Source organism: Pyrgilauda ruficollis, unplaced genomic scaffold (assembly GCF_017590135.1).
Source record: "Pyrgilauda ruficollis isolate IOZ18807 unplaced genomic scaffold, ASM1759013v1 scaffold27, whole genome shotgun sequence".
Classification (NCBI taxonomy): domain Eukaryota; kingdom Metazoa; phylum Chordata; class Aves; order Passeriformes; family Passeridae; genus Pyrgilauda; species Pyrgilauda ruficollis.
This window is the reverse complement of record NW_024524044.1, coordinates 8,913,827-8,930,230: the sequence shown is the minus strand read 5'-3', so window position 1 is coordinate 8,930,230 and position 16,404 is coordinate 8,913,827.

Genomic DNA, 16,404 nt, shown 5'->3' with positions numbered 1-16,404 from the left:
AAGCAGAGCTGCTTGAAAGGTCATGTGGCAAAAGTGGGCCAGGTAGGGGGCTAGTGAACACCAAACAGTAGGACTGATAGATGTTACTTCTCAAGCCAATGCCTTGGCGCTGTTTAGCTTGCTTGCAGTTTGCCTTTTGTTCACTACAGCTGAGTAGAAGCCTCTAAGCAGTGTAGACTGGTTTGTGGCTACACAGTAAAGGTTAGGTCCCTTCAGTTCAGAGCAGATGTCCTTGTGCCTTGTGTATCCAGTGTGCCTTTCAGTTTCAGCTGAAAGCTCAAAATAGTGCATTTTGCAGTCCATCAGTCTTCTGATAGCGACAGATGTAGTGTGTGTATTGCATGCCCAGGGATACACTGCAGCAGTGAATGGAGGGCAAAAGTGCTGATCTATTATGGAATGACTGTAGAGGGGAAGGGAGACAGGATAGTTCCATATATTTTGGGGGAAAGAGCCTGGAGTGAACTGTCCCCAGAGCTATGCCTGGGCTGTGCCCTTGCTAAAGCAGATAGGAGAGAGACAAACCAGAGCCACGCAGCGAAGCCACAGCTAAACAGACTGAATTATCAAAGTCTCTCTCCCTTGCCCTTGTGCATTTAGTAGGAGCAGTACCTTCAGATTGTAATAAATATTTAACAATGGTCCATCATCAGCTTTGGGAGCTCCTTGTGGATTGGAGAACTGGAATCTAGTCAAACCATGCATAGCTCATAAGTTCTCTAAAACCAAAACCTTCCAATGTCAAAATTTCACTTTTAATTTTAGGACAACTGGCCTTAAAGGGAATGTGCAGTTTCCACAGAAAGAATAACACAAACATTTGCCCATCCAAACTGGAGCATTTTTGTGTATGGTTTGTGGCCAGGCTTTGAAGCAGCATTATGTTGCATGGTAAAAGTCAAAGTGACACTATCATCTGTTTTGCAGAGATACAGTTTTATTACAGTGGTGCCCAGCGAAGAGTCCTCTTTAATAAAAGAGTCATAAATGCCTATTTTCAAAAGGCCTTATCTGAACCATAAAATTTATCTTCAGGCATAAGCTATAAAATAAAGCTGTAGCACTCAGGCATGATTTTATCTTTTGGCAGCACTGTAGACAGTATGTTTAAATTTGAATTGGTTTGCCCCAATTCAGTCCTTTCTGGTAACTTTAGGGATGCCACAAATTATAACCCATTTTTATATTGCTAAATTTTTTAACAGATTTCATAAAAATCCAAGGGCTGGTTTTATGCCTGTAATTTTTATAGACCAATAAATCTGTGAGAAGGAGTGGTTTTTCACAGCCAAATTCCAGCTCTGTGAAAGCACATCACTTTTATTGTCTTTGTAAAAATATTAATTACTATAGCTAAGATTCTGTACAAAATCTTGTAGATACAGGTTTGTCATACTGGAAGACACCCTGAGGAATCATCATGGGTTTTTTACATTTTTATGTTTAAAGACTGACTGGGGACTCCTTGCAGAGAACTATGGTTCAGAGCAATAAACAATGTAATAAATGTAAAATTATTTCAGATTTGTGCGATGGCATCTTGTTTCAATTAAGCCAACTTTACATCTAGAAAGCCAACTGTATCCTGGGCTTTATCAAAAGCAGTGTGGCCAGCAGGATGAGGGAGGGGATTCTAGTCCTCTGGTCCACCCTGGTGAGATCCCATGTGCAGTGCCGCATCCAGCTCTGGACATCGACCTGTTGAAGCGAGTCCAGAGGAGGCCACCATGATGGTAAGATGGCTGGAGCACCTCTCCTATGAGGAAAGCCAGGGAGAATTTGGAGTTGTTCAGCCTCGAAAAGAGAAGGCTTCAGAGTGACCTAATTGTGTCCTTCCAGTAAGTGAAGGGAGCCTATAAAAAAGCTGGAGAAGGACTTTTTACAAGAGCATGTAGTGACAGGACAAGAGGGAAGGCCTCAAACTGAAAGACAGTAGGGTGAGATTAGATACTGGGAGGAAATTCTGTACTGTGATGGTGGTGAGGCACTGGAACAGGTTGTGCAGAGAAGTTGTGGATGCCCCATCCCTGAAAGTGTTCAAGACCAAACTGGATGGAGCTGTAAGCAATCTGGTCTAGTGAAATGTGTCCTGTCCATGGCAGTAGCGTCAGAGCTAGATGACCCTTAGGGTCATCAACTCATACCATTTTATGATTCTGAAGAGTTCTTTTTTTCATGCACAGTAGCACCTAGCCCACTTTTCTGGGCTGGAAAGTGGTGGGGCAGGGCCCTACCTGCCAGGCCAGGCCCAGGTAGATACTCACATCCAGGAGCAAGTCTCTGTTTCGCCAGACTGCTTCCCCAGACCCAACGGCTGCACCAGCAGCCTACCTCCAAAATTGCCAGTGTACCAATTCATCACCTTCTCTTATGCATCGCCCAAAAACCTTACCTAATCCTTAGCCCTCTTAACACCTGCTCCACTCAGAACCACAGGCCTCCCACCTGTCATCAGGTGTCTGAATGCCCATGTGTATTTCCTCATTGCAAATCCATTATCTGCTGACAGGTCTGTGGTGCTCATCTGCAAAGCCATGTGATTGCTAGCTACAGGGCCCAGGCTTCTCCTGGGGTGTAGCAAGGCCACCCCAGGAGATCCACTGTCCACGCAATGGCCATGGTCACTACACTCTGTAGGCTAAGGTTTCCTTTTCCGTTGGTTTGGCAAAGACAGCAATCACCAAAAATAAACCAAAAGAAGCTTCAAAGGGGTGCAAGGACCTGCTGATATAACCAAAAAACTAGCTTGGGAAAGTTCATGCTAGGAATTAGGTAACATTAGAATTGGAAAAAACCTAAAAAATCACCACATCCAACTGTTAACCCAGCGCTGCCGTATTACCACTAAACCATGTCCATGGAAAGGAAGAGAGTAGAAGAAAAGTGGAGATATTAGCCTTCTGAAGGAGAAGGAAGAATTTGTGTCATTTGGTGAGAAGATTCCAGCTGCAGGAGGCATTTCTTTGCTAGAATTAGCTACAGAGAGAGAGGAACATAGCACACATTCAGCATGCCAAAAAAGTGAGCAGCTGCCTGAGGATACCCCTTAAAAAGCTTCACGTGTCTGGTGTTGCCTGAAGGGAATGTTCATAGGGTGACGGACTGGTGATTCCTGCAATCCAGTTCTCAGGCCTGTTCCTGAAGTAAAATCCCTTGTGCTTCACTGTCATTTCTATCTGTACAAAACCAGCAGGTTGTACTTAGGTCTTAAAAATCTCGGTAATTTCTACAAATTTGCCTTATCCTCTGTTTTTATGTCACAGTCCCCTGAGGACTTTTAACTGCCTGCATCTGCACAGAAATTGTTAAGTTTCTTCTACTGCTGAGCTGTATTTGCTCCTGCTTGAAAAAAGAAGCTCATAATAAACTTACTCTTTCCTGTTTAACTCTATGTAAGAAATTACATTAAGGGACACAGTTCTTTATGGAAGTACCTACTAGCAATCTTTTTGTCTCAGAGAACTCTTGACCAGAATGACTGATCAAAAATACACCCCAAATGAGTTTTTACAGAGAGAAAAAATCCAATTTTCCCATTCTATACTGGATTTGAATTGCATGTTATAACTGTGATCAACACTATCATGATTCAGAAACCGGAAAAACTTACTGTCATTTCCGGTTTAGCATAAATTTGTCATTGGTATTTCAGATAGATCTAATCAGAATGGTGTATTCAGAGGTAATTATTTTTCAAAAACTCATTACACAGTACATTAGCCAAGGAACAGCATTTTAGTACCTGGGACTGCATAATTAATTCAACCTACACATGAAAGCTGAGAAGTTCACCCAAAAGAGGAAGTAGACATTTCTTATCACTCTTAACTTGCTTACATTCCTGTGGCTTACTGCATATCAGTAATAAATTCCTACTAAGTATTTCCATAATTCAGATTGGTGTGTCATCATCCAAAAATCTGGCAGGAGCTGACCTGCAAAAGGGCAAACATCTACAGGAAATTGAGCAGATCTGCCTGTAATCAATCGCTCTCTCAACTTGCATACTTAATATGCCTCTCTAAGAGTGAAAATAGTGGTTAATTCCTGCAACACCCTGTGGAGAGGAGGGATTATAAACCACATACAGCTTGGAGTGTGCTCATCATGAGTGTCCTCAGATGCCCAGATCCCTGAGATAGCTGGAGCTCTGTGGAAAATTGAACTATTGTAGCATCTTCTGACTGCTGCAGCTTAAAAGCAGGAACTCCATGTGTGATGCTCTAGCAAACCCCAAATACCCATTTCAAATTCCCAGCAGTGTAAAATGTGAGTGGGTAACCATCAGCTAAACCACTGCAAAGCCTTCCACCTACCTTCTGTAGAAAATACTCAACTGGGAGGGGTAATTTCCAGCAGCACAGTACAGGCTATATGATGCTACACTTAAAGCCTCCTCTTCTCCTTACAGATGTCCCAAATACCCAGGGAGCTGGTATACCACATTGATTTTCCTCCTCTGAAGGTTCCATGTCTTGCTCCCTTCATGGGATATCATTAAGAAAAATAAAACCTGTAGAGATCTTTAATGTTTGGGTGCTTTTTGAATGTAACATCATTAATCTTGCAATTTGAGTGGCTGGTAACTGGCTAAGAGCATGATTGGTTAGCAATCATGGCAAAAAAAGCCAGTGACTCAGACCTTCCAGACTGACCTTTGCCCTCCACTGGGCAAACTGGCTTTTGTTCAATTCTACAACAAACCAGTAAAGATCATTCAGATGAGCATACCCTGAGCAGTGCAGTCCATTGGGGAGCCCAGAAAGATCCCAGCCTGCAAAGGCCAGAATTTGGTGTTATCTATGCAAATTTCAAGGGGTTTTCCCAAATGAAATAGCCCATAACCAGCAAAGAAGAGGAAGTCTCACTTCCTCACACAGCCACATGAAAAATGATTGACAGTAATGGCATTTGCTGCATTGTGGTAGTTTCTCCCTTTGTCACTCTGTGTTGCTCTGTAGTTCTGTCAGTGGTTCCCAGCACTGGCTGGCTTGGTCTCATCATGACAGCCTTACTGGAAACTGTTGTTCCCACTGTTATTCTTCACAGAATTCATCTTTTTCTTTTTCTTTTTTTTTTTTTTTTATTGCACCAAGAAGTGTTTGTCAAGCGGAAATTCCCAACTTTGAACAAATTTACAGAGATTACAGTCTATATTAGATTTGCCTAGTTTCCTTATAGGAAACTGGGAACAGGTTGTGCTTTTAGAATTACTTTCCCTGAGTTACCATCCCCTGAAAATGAAAAGAAGCTGTGTTGTAACTGGAAAGGATAACCAATTTTATAATGGGTTGTATGTCCACTGATAACCTTGGTTATTGCCATTTCTGTACTGAGGCTTAGTTCCCCAATATTGCAGGCAGCCATCAGAGCCAGGAAAGTAACATAATTACCTGGATGCTGCAACCAGCTGTTCCCTGCAATGGCACAGCCACCATGGCACAGGCACTGATTCCACAAATTTTTCCTCTAAATTCCCTGGCATAATTCACTTGTTCATAATATCTGCTTCAAAGAGTACCTGGAATTCACCTGAAGGCTTTCTCATTTTTAGCTAAAGCTAAAAAAAAAAAATTCTGGAGTGAGAGCTAACATCAAAATGGTTGCCATTGATGGTGAAAATCCAGTTAAAAATCAGTCCATGAGTTCAGTCTGAAGACTGAAAAGAAAAGTTTAAGAACACGAACAATTTTCACAAATGTCTAGAAAAAAATAAATGAGGAAAGAAATAATGAAAGAGATAAGAAAAGATGATTGATTACAGTTTTTAGATTCTTACCTATAAGGGAAGCAATTCTGGCAACAAGTCAATAAATTAAAATTCACTTGAAAGACAAATACTGATACTATATACCTTTTCTTCCCCAATGACAGATTATGTATTCCCACATAAACAGTTGGAGGATGCAAATTACTATAGTAAAGCAGATAACAAATTACTAAAGTAAAATAGCTGAGATAAGAAGAAAACATGAAACTTACATCTGAAGCCAGTTTTTCAGCACAAGGAACATGTAGGGCAAAGTAAATATTTTAATATCTCTGGGTAAACAGAGCAGGAAAGAGTGTGTCCTCACAATGCAATAGAACAATATTATCTCTATGGGACTTTTTTGTTGTTTTTGGGTTTTTTGCCTAAATGAAAACTAAGAGAAAAGAAGAGCTAGTGAGAATGCAGACCTGGAAGCCAATCCTGGATCTGCATGGCTGGATCCAAGGATGCTATAAACAAACGGAGATAATTCTTTATGCAATAATGAGAGACATATTAATATAAATTAATAAGTAATACCTCTGTAACACAAGAAGCCAGGCTTCACAATCAAGCAATTTCCTCTCCTTAGAAACTGTGTCTTCCTGTGTGCTTGTGCGAACCCTGATGACTTGGACCTGCAATTCATTCCTCAGTCATAACGTCATAACAAGGGATAATTTGACAGCAGGTATATTCTTTATATATTGTTTCAAAAGGTGCTACAGTAGTCATACCTTGCACATTCCTCTCATATACATCCTTTCAACCTTCTTCTTTTTTGCCTTTGCATCTCAGCGGAATTGAGATTTTTATAGGAAAAAAAATTTGCAGACTCCCATTTGCTTCCTATGCTTGCCTTCTCAAAGTGGAAGGACCTCCTGCAAGGTCTGATGTTGCTATATTAATAAATAAAGTTAGTCAGAAATCAAGAGCAAGATTTGTGAGGTAAAAAAATGGCAGCACTGTTGTTTTGACTGCGGCTAAGTGTTAGGTTTGAAAAAGTGTTGTTGGAGAAGAAAGATGAAACAGAAACATCATGAAAAGGAAACTGCTGAGGATAGATAGAGGTGGGTGGGAAACGGGTGTCTGAAGATATGTGAGAAACAAAAGGGATGTGAAAAAGTTGCTTAGCTGCCTTGTCAAAAAAAAATAGGGAACTGTGGATTTCAAGCTTTACAAAAACTTCTGTGACAGTTCACATCCTTGTGCCCATTTTTCCTGTGAAAGCTGTATATGGAGTAACACTTGGGAAATCAAAAGAGCCAAATCTATGGAAGGTCCCACAAAGCCCCCCAGCCATCATGGCAAAGCCACCACTGCTTTCCACAAGGAAAATCATCCTCAGGAACAAATACCATAAAACAATAGAAAATAACAGATTAATCTGTAATAGGCTTTCATTTTCTTTTATGAACGCAGATTTCTTTTCCTGTGAAGCATCAGGCAAGTCACCCCCAGAGTAATCCTTCCACCTCAGGATGAGCAGCTCTCCTCCGGAATGAGCAGCAGCCAAAACAGAGTCACACCTGGGCCTGCCTCCAGTACCTCATCTGGTAACCAGCATTGCATGTGCATGTGTCTGTTTTATGAAATGCATGTTAGAACAGGAGGGCAGAGCATTTCATCTACCTATTATATATACTCTTTCCCAAAGAAATGCTTCAGAGATGTTTTCCTGGCACACAGTTGGTTTTCTCAATCTACGGTCTGTTCCAGCACACTGGGCCACAATGTTGCATTCCCTGCTTGCCCCAGAGTCACTGCCACAGAGCTGCAGTGCTACCTCTGCAAATACCCCAGCACAGCCGTGTGCTCCAGGGCCAGTTCTTGGGCTCTGACCAAGGAATCCTGCTCCTTCCCATGCGCTACTCACACACCAAGCAAAGGCACCTCAAAGACACATCAGCGTCGGGGTGCTGATCCTCACAAATTTGCACAAATTCAGTCTCACCAGTCCCCAGAGGAAGATTCCAACCTAGTTTGTTTCCTCATTGTACCTCAAGACACTGCTTTGCATTTATTATTGCACAGTTGGATGGGAGTCCATCTTCCCTCTCCTCTTTTTGCTCCAATAGGTAATTTGCATACTTCCCAAATTGTGGAGACAGGGCAGTATGAAAAGTCAGTACCAGTGCTCAGACACACGTTGGCATTGGCAATAACCTGACTTCACCTCCTACTGACTAAGCTTCTGGTAACTCCTAAACCATCACATCGTAGCCTTCAGTAATCCAGTGCACCAAGAGAGGGAAGGCCTCTCTTTCCTCTTCACTTTGCCACTTTTAAGAGAAAGAGAAGCTGAATTGCTGTTGAGGAGTTTTGTTGGGTTTGAAAACACACAGAGCAATGGCATCCAGAAAGTTGTCCAAATGGACTGACTGAAAAATCAGAGATTTGTCAAGAATGCCAAGGAATGAATAAAAAAATTAAAGGAAAAACAAAGCAGATAACTCAGCGTCCTGGATCTTGGGTGGAGAATTTTGTGATGCGGTTTCAGAGGAACTATGCAATTGTGGAAGTACTTTTCAACACAGGTTGAAATTTCCCCATCAGACTCCCAAATGCAGCAACACTTGAGCATAGGCCCAATGAGTAGTCTTCCTTAGCAGTCATTATGGTTTAAAAGCTGTGTTTGGTTTTTCACAATTAATCAAATAAATGCTGAACCTACGCAGCTGTTAAGAAACACTTGATAAAAATCACAGCTGAGAAGGTGACGAAGAAAGAGTAATCCAAAGCAAATGCTGCTTTGCATAAATTAAGAGATTAATACAGGGAGATGTATCATTCACTGCAGCGCACTTCTCTTTGGATCACTTCCCTTTGGAGCACTCCGTAGCTAATTGCCACTCAGTGCAATGCTATTCCACAGTTTTCCCTTTTGTCCCCAGTTGTGCTGTTAACAATCTGACTGAAGACAATGTCTCTAGTGAGAAAAACATGAGCACAAGATAGAGGGCGTGGAAAAGGTATTCAGCAATTAAAAGAAGAGATATTGATGTACATTTTTACTGCTAAAGAGGAAGTACATGTTGACTTCTCAGCTGTTCAACATGCTTGTAAAATATCCAGCTAATAGCATAAAACATTTGTCAATGAGCCTAAGGTATTCAAGCTGAACATGAAAAATTACAAATAGGTTTTGCAACAGTGAGCAGCTGATGATAAAATGGTAGGTGGTTCTCAATGCTGATAAATAAAGTGATGTGTGGGGGAAAAAACCAATCCTATCTCTGCAGCTACAGAAAACATCACTGACTCCACCACGACCATCACCACTCCTACCATGAGCCTCAACTAATGCAGAATGTCCTGTGCTGGCTCACAGTGCCTTGGTAGACTCTTGAAAACAAACCTACCATAATGAGTAAGTTGCAAAACTTCTCTAAAGCTGCCTGTCTTGCAGAAGCAGATTATAGTCCATATCTGATACTGTCAGGTAGCCTGCTGCTCTGGACAGAAGTGATTTGGACTAGAGGATCAGGACTCTTTTCCCTTCAAATCCAGCTATGTAGAGACTGCATGGCCACACATTATATACCACATGTAGCAACCTACTTACTGTACAAACATCCCAGTAAAGAGTGAACATTCTGTGCCTGGGTCTTCCCTGCAGATTGCCACCAGGCGTATTAACATTCATGGAAGTATTACCAGAAACTGTCTGATGCAAGGGAAGTGTGAGCAATTGTCTATCTTTCCTTATGAGCTTGCTTAGTTGAAGGGGTATTAATTAAGCAGCTGTCTCTTCTGTCCAGTCTACAAGAAGCAGGACCTGCAGAATGCATAAAGCTGCATTTTTTTGTAATATAGTGCTGAATTGTGTTTTGCCATAAGCACTAAGGATTGAGATCTTGGATTTCTAAGAGTTCCATGTTGTCAACAGTTCAGTACTTAGAATTGCTTGTTAAAAACAGGCAGGTAGTTCTCAGCATTATTAGACGGAGAAGAGAGAACAGGACAGAACATCTCTGTTCTGCTGTATAAAATCATATATTATCATATTTTGAATACTGTGTACAGTTCAAGTGGTTGCCATATAAAGAATGACTAAATAGACCTAAATTCTTCAACCTGACAAAAAGATCAAGAGAAGATAACATAGCAGTCAATAAAGAATAAAGAATGTGGGAAAATAAGTACCAACAGCTCATTGCTCTTTTTGACAAACATTAGAGCTCAGTGAATGTTATAGTGGCTGCTGACAGGTTTAAAGCAAGGACAGATACTTCACACATCACCTGCTTAAACTGTGGAGTTTCATGAAATGAAGAATATAAAATACGAGATTTACATAAGTCCAAACAAACACTTAGGTAAATTTCTATAAGAATAACCCTTCCAGATATACTGAACACACAAGAATAATTAATTCATTAAGTTCTTAAGAAATGCAGATGAACCTATTGAAGACAGAGTACAAACTAGACAACCATTTGATTTGACGCAGTACAAACTCTCATATCACCTTATGCAAAGCTAGGGAAGCCCGAGATACCTGGACAGATATGTGGAAAGGTAATGAATGGTTCAGAGAAGCTCTGCTCCTGGCTGGGAGCACTCTGCAACAGATAGGGAAGGATGGGATTTACAGAGGAAAAGATTTAACCATCTGTGATTTCCTACTTTCCCCAGACAGTACTTTTTGCTTCTTCCAGTTCCTTACCATCAGTTTTCCCAGATGTCAACCATCTGGGCTCCACAAACAGGAGAGAAAATATATTGTTGTATGGCAAAATGGGAATGTGTGCCTCTAGCTCCAGCCTCACAATCCTCCCTCAGGGTGGACTTGTTCTGGAGATGGCGTAAAGGGAAGCAGCTTGTCTCATCATGAGATGCAACATGGTTGAAGGGTGAGCATCTTTGTCACAGGACATGATGAAAGGGTGGGTGTAATCCCACAAAATACCCAAACAGCATCTTGCCCTGACTAGTATCAACAGGGACATAAATTTTAGCCTTTAGAGGAACTAGCAAGGATGACAGCAAAAGCACAGAGGCTTATAATGTTCTGATCCAAAGCCGATTAAAATTTGCCTAGTGAGAAATAGATTTGATTCCTCATGCATATGATTCGTTCTTTCTGAAATAAACCTATAATTACTCACATTTCAAAAGCTGTTCTGTATGTCTCATAGTGTAAAAACTTGGTTTCCATTTACCTGGAAATGAATCACTGGACTTCACAGAAGAATTGAGAGGTTTTGTGCTTCTGGGAAATGAAACTCAGTAGTGTGCACATACTGCCAAGCAAAAAGTAATAGAAAAGAAAAATGGAATACATATTTGACTGGAATCTACTACTAACTAGTACAGATGGCTTACAGATCCAAGGCATACTTTCCTAGAGCAGGACAATATCTGTTTTCTTTGTGACAATACTTAGTGAGCAGGGAACAATGTTGTTTCTGGCAGGCATAGGAATTGTTGCTGTCAGGCAGTGGTTCACAGGGCAGATGATGCGCAAGAGAAAGTTTTTTGCAATGTTCTTTTTTTGTCTCCCTTTGTCTCAAGCTTCACACACATGAGCAGCACACACCCTTCACAAAAATTCACAACTATCAGATTAAACATAGGGAGTTGTGGTTATGAATTATGTTACAATGAACATTCTTTTAGTGACACTCCCACTTTGCTGTAGTTTTTCAGAATTCCATAAAATTGCCTATTATGTTTAAAAGCCATTTCTTTACAGACCTTAAGAAGGGAATGCTGCTACCCTGTATGCTGGGTCATACAAAAATTATCTCCATTAAAGACTTGATTGCATGGTCCATCATTTCTGTGAGCTGGAAAGAATTTATTTGAGTATTTTCTAGAGAAAGAGAATGGAACCTTGTGAGAATCCAAAATAAATTAACTTGTAGAGTTTGGGTCCTTTAAAATACTGGAAACACACATGGTGCATTCTTCAAACACAGTCTCTACTTTTTTCTTGTATTGGAAACAGAGCATTGGTAAGCTGGAGTACAGCAGAGCATCCCTTCAGGAATCACAGAATCCTCTTTCATCTGAGGCAGTAACACAACAGCAGCAATTTTTGTGCAATTATTTCCTGTGATATCCAATATCTCTGCACCAAGCAGTACAAACAGCCCTCACAAGTACATTTATATTATCTTTGTGGTCTTTTTCATGGAATAGATCTTAGTCTGCTTGTGCAGCCTAGGTCGTATATATGGTGCAGCACAGCAGTAACTGGTTATTTGGTGAATATTCCCCTGACCGTAGAAGCAGGTAAATGTCTGGTCAGCTTGGTGCTTACAAAACAATGTCATCTGTAGCATAGCCTTGAAGATCTAGAAATGGGCCTCTAGAAAGAAGCTTGGTGATCACAAAACACCACAGAAGTGAGCTGCCTGGAAATGTGACAAAGGATTTGAGTCAGGTTTGATATTTATGACAGTTTTCTGGTCATCATTAACTCCCATGTCAGCTTGAGTTTCTGAAGAAGGGGACTGTGACTGAGGTAGCTCATTTGGCTCAGCTCAGTCTCATACCTTAAGCAAGCCAAGACAAAAAGGGTGAATTTGGGAAACACATCTCAAATAACACTACACAACATATATCCAGAAAAAAGGCTGGCATTTTGTTTATATACTAAAGAGAGGACAGATACCAGATTGCTGTCTGTGCTCTGGCTTGGCCAGAGCAAGTTATCCTCAATCTGGAAACCACATTAGTGCTGATCAATTAATCTATCCTTACTTCCAGTAAACCTTTTTAGATTAGCCATATTGACACAGAAAAACAGTTAAGTGACTTCCTACTCAGCTACACACTCAGCCATCTCTAGATCAAAGAAGAAAATGCTTGTACAGTCTAGAAATATTCTGAAATTTTCAGACACTCGTTAGTGTAAACAGGGTAGGGCACAGATAAGGAACTGGGTAGACAAAAGACCACATCAATGGAGCAAGCAGAACATTCAGGGGTTGTTATGATATTGGTATCTGCAGACAGACAGAGAACCATGCCTTTCCACAGTGAGCTGGCAACAGTCCAATGTGAAGCCTCTCAGCTGGCCAGGGTCTTGCAGAAAAATATCAGTGATTGAAAACTATAGATGCAGAAAGACATTCTGGATTTCACAAGGAATGCAATCAGAGACCAAAAGAGGAAGAGCCACCTGAAAGGAAGCTGACTACCACAGAAGTCCAATGCTGTAAGATTCATTATATTATTACACAACTAAAGAAAGTGAACATTTACTTCTAAAAAGTTAAGGGAAACTGATGTAATGCAAAAGAAAGAAAAAAAAAGAAAAAGCTCTGTAAAGTTTCACTAGTTTTAAGGGGGAAAATGGCCATGCAAGAACTATCAAGGGCTGTTGTGCACCTTGGTGTGTCTCCACTTGTTTGAACCACCTTTGCTTTCTCTCACCACTGATAGAACAGCTATAATTGAAGAAAGGAATAAAAATGACAGGCTGTTTCCACAGGCTGTTGTAAGATGGCTTGTTGAAGATCCCACAAACTGTGAAGTCCCATAGGTAAGAAGCCCATAGACTCACAGAAGAGGACTCCCTGTTATACAGAGAGGTTCTGGATCAGTTTACCTCCCACTCATCCTGGCATTGTGCCCCATGAAGAAGGTGAAAAGGCAATGTATAACAGGCATGAAGGTGAGAAGCAACTAGATAGGGAAAATGTATATATTGGGTGCAGAGCAGCACATCTGTGGCTACTCTCCACTCATTTTCCCATTTTACCTGGAGGCTCTGAGTGAAGAGTAGCTGTGAGTCAGGAATGTGAATGACATTGGGGCTGGCCAACTTCACCTCCCTCTTCCTCTCCCACCTCACAGTCTTTGTTTCCTCCAGCCCATTCCCCTGTCCCACTTCCAGTCACCCCTGCCTTGATTTCCACATGTCTGCATCATTCTTCATCTTTCATGGGCTTCCTTCTGCAGGCTCCATATACTGCATTTCCTTCTGAGTGCATCTCCCTACCCCTGCCCATAGATGACTCAAAGTACATTTTCCCCACCTTTTATCTCTGGGATTAAAAAAAAAGTACATTCTCCCCCATCTTTTAGCTCATCCTATCTCTGGGAATTATTTTTGCTTTTCATCCCTTCTACTTCTAAACACATCATATCGAGGAATCTCTCATAATAAAACTGTCCATCAAGCACAAACCTAGCTTCAGAATGCATATAAGCAATGCTAGGAAATCTCTGCAGTGTGTGATTAGACACTAGAACCTGCGCAATATATGAGAATAGTGGCTATCAGCTCAAAGGCAAGAGTTTTCTTATTCTATTGGCTATGATATGAAAAGGTACAAAACCTTAGAGCACTCATGTGGAGACAGCAGTGGAGAACACAATCCCATCTACAGCTGATTTTGAGAACTGACTTTTAGAAGTTAGGTAGGAACTTACGTAGCTTTAAAAGAAGATGATTTAGGCTTCATTCTTTAGAATGTAGTCAATGACAGAAAATATATCTGACTAATTTCACCTATTAAAAAAGTAGTCTAGGAATTATCATCTGTTTGTCAGTAGATAAGATGTCCTAGTTTTACTGTATCAGCTATATATTAAGAAGTTATTTAGATTGATAAAATGGAAAATTAATCTGTCTGATGGTTCCTAGAAAATAATAATTTCTAGAGTGCTTGTGAATCCAATACCAGAATTAACCCTTGTTCATTTAGATAAAGGTTTTCAAAAATGGCACTTAGTGCCACATGAAAGGGCCTATTCCTGCAAAATACGAGTCAGCAATGCTGGCTTGTCTTACAGCAATACTTGATGTGCTTGTCACAGGACATGTCCCAGTGGAGACGGCCATGATACACAGAGGATCATCACACAATTTCAGAAAGCTTTAAAAAGCCCATACAGAGTAACACCAAACCTAATCAGAAGGCTTCAAGGAGCTGTTCTTCTTGTTCTTCAGCCCAACCTTTTGTAGCCCTCATTGTTCATGCACTGCACCTGTGTGCCCTCTGCTCCCTTTGGTGGTTGCACAATGCCCCTGGGCACTCCATGGCTCATCGCTGTCAGTGCTGCTCACAGCTGTGCCCACTGGGGATGAGGCTCTGCCACAGCCCCGCTCCCAGTCACCACAAACTGTGTGCCTACAGCTTGAAGTGGTAGAAAACCAGCAGGGGGATGGGAGGAATAATTTCTGTTATTGCTACTGGACTTGTTCACTGAACACAGCAGCTTTATGTGTTTACACTAAAGGGCTTTCTGGATAAGAGGGAGAAATTGTTTTCTTAGTCCAGGAAAGATATTTCTGTGTACAATAAAGAAACTTACAGGGGATATGAGATATAAGATAAAGTCACCATTTTTTTGGGCCAGCTGTTACAGGATATGAGTAAGGGAAACTTTTCACACTAAATTGAAGCAAGTACATTTTCTTTCGTTTGTTAAGCACAGGTGTGTTAGACTTCAGGTAGAAGTCTATTGTCAGTTATGACAATTCAGTCAGTCTGCCACCTAAGGACATAATCAGCAGAACTGTTTGCACTCCCCTAGAGCCGGGCTCCTTCCCTTCTGCTGGCTCACATAGGCCTGATTTTGTAGTCCAGGAAGTGAAATCAGCAGTAAAATACATAAGTACAAAAGTAGTCATAATTTCTCTTCCCATTTATTTCCTTGAAGTAGTTCATCAGAAGTCCAAAAGGAACAGGTCAGGAACAGAGCCTGCAGAGCAGGACTAGTTTTGCTGTGGCTGTGGTTACAGCTTGGTGGGTGCACAGCTACTCTAATGAGGGATGTGGCAATTCAAGCATTGCACTCAACTGTAACTTGCTGATACCAAGGAAATGTATGTATTACTGCAAATAAAGAGTACTGCAGCAGCACCAGGCTGGTTTCCCACACCAGACCACATGTCAGCATACCAAGAAAATAAGTTCCTAAGTAAGTGGGACAAAATTGTTTTAATTTATGTTTTAACTTTAAATGTTAGTTTCAGGTTTGTGCAATGCACTAGAAATAATGGAAAGTCTTAAGAAGATTACTGAAAAGCATCTTATCAGTCTTTTTGCTATAGCTCAATGATATTCTGATAGATGCTAAGATCTCAGAAGAACTGGGATATTGATGCTCTGTGATAATACTAAGAATGTAGATGTTAAATGAAAAACAAATACATGCAGGTTATCTCAAAATAGGATGTTTGGACTGGGCCCACAATAAGCAAGAAGGGAATTTCCTTCAACAAAGGAATGGAGGCTCTAGACAATTAGCGAAGTCTATAAGCAACACATAGGGGATTTTTGCATTTGACTATTGCTACAACACATTTACTTGTGCGTTGGTCAATATTGCAAAATTGTTGCATATTTTGGGTGAGAGAAAGAAAACATTTCACTGGTCAGCAGAGTGTAATGAAAACTTTTAGGGTTAGGAAAGATTTTTAGTACTACCTTCTTTCAGGACTGACCTACCAGTGTTTAAAATATCTTGTGAAAAACTTTAAACATCTTTACTTTTGCAGCTATGAAGTCACAATAACAGGAGGCTGTAACTTGTCTAGAAAATACCATATCTGAGTGGAACTTCTTCTAAATGTGTTACATGTATGGGGTGGTCCAGTCACCATCTGGGAGAGCAGGAAAGCTGCTCCCAGAGGGAGCAAGAATTTTGTAATTAGAAGAGACAATGTTTGTCTGAAGCAAAAGTATTAG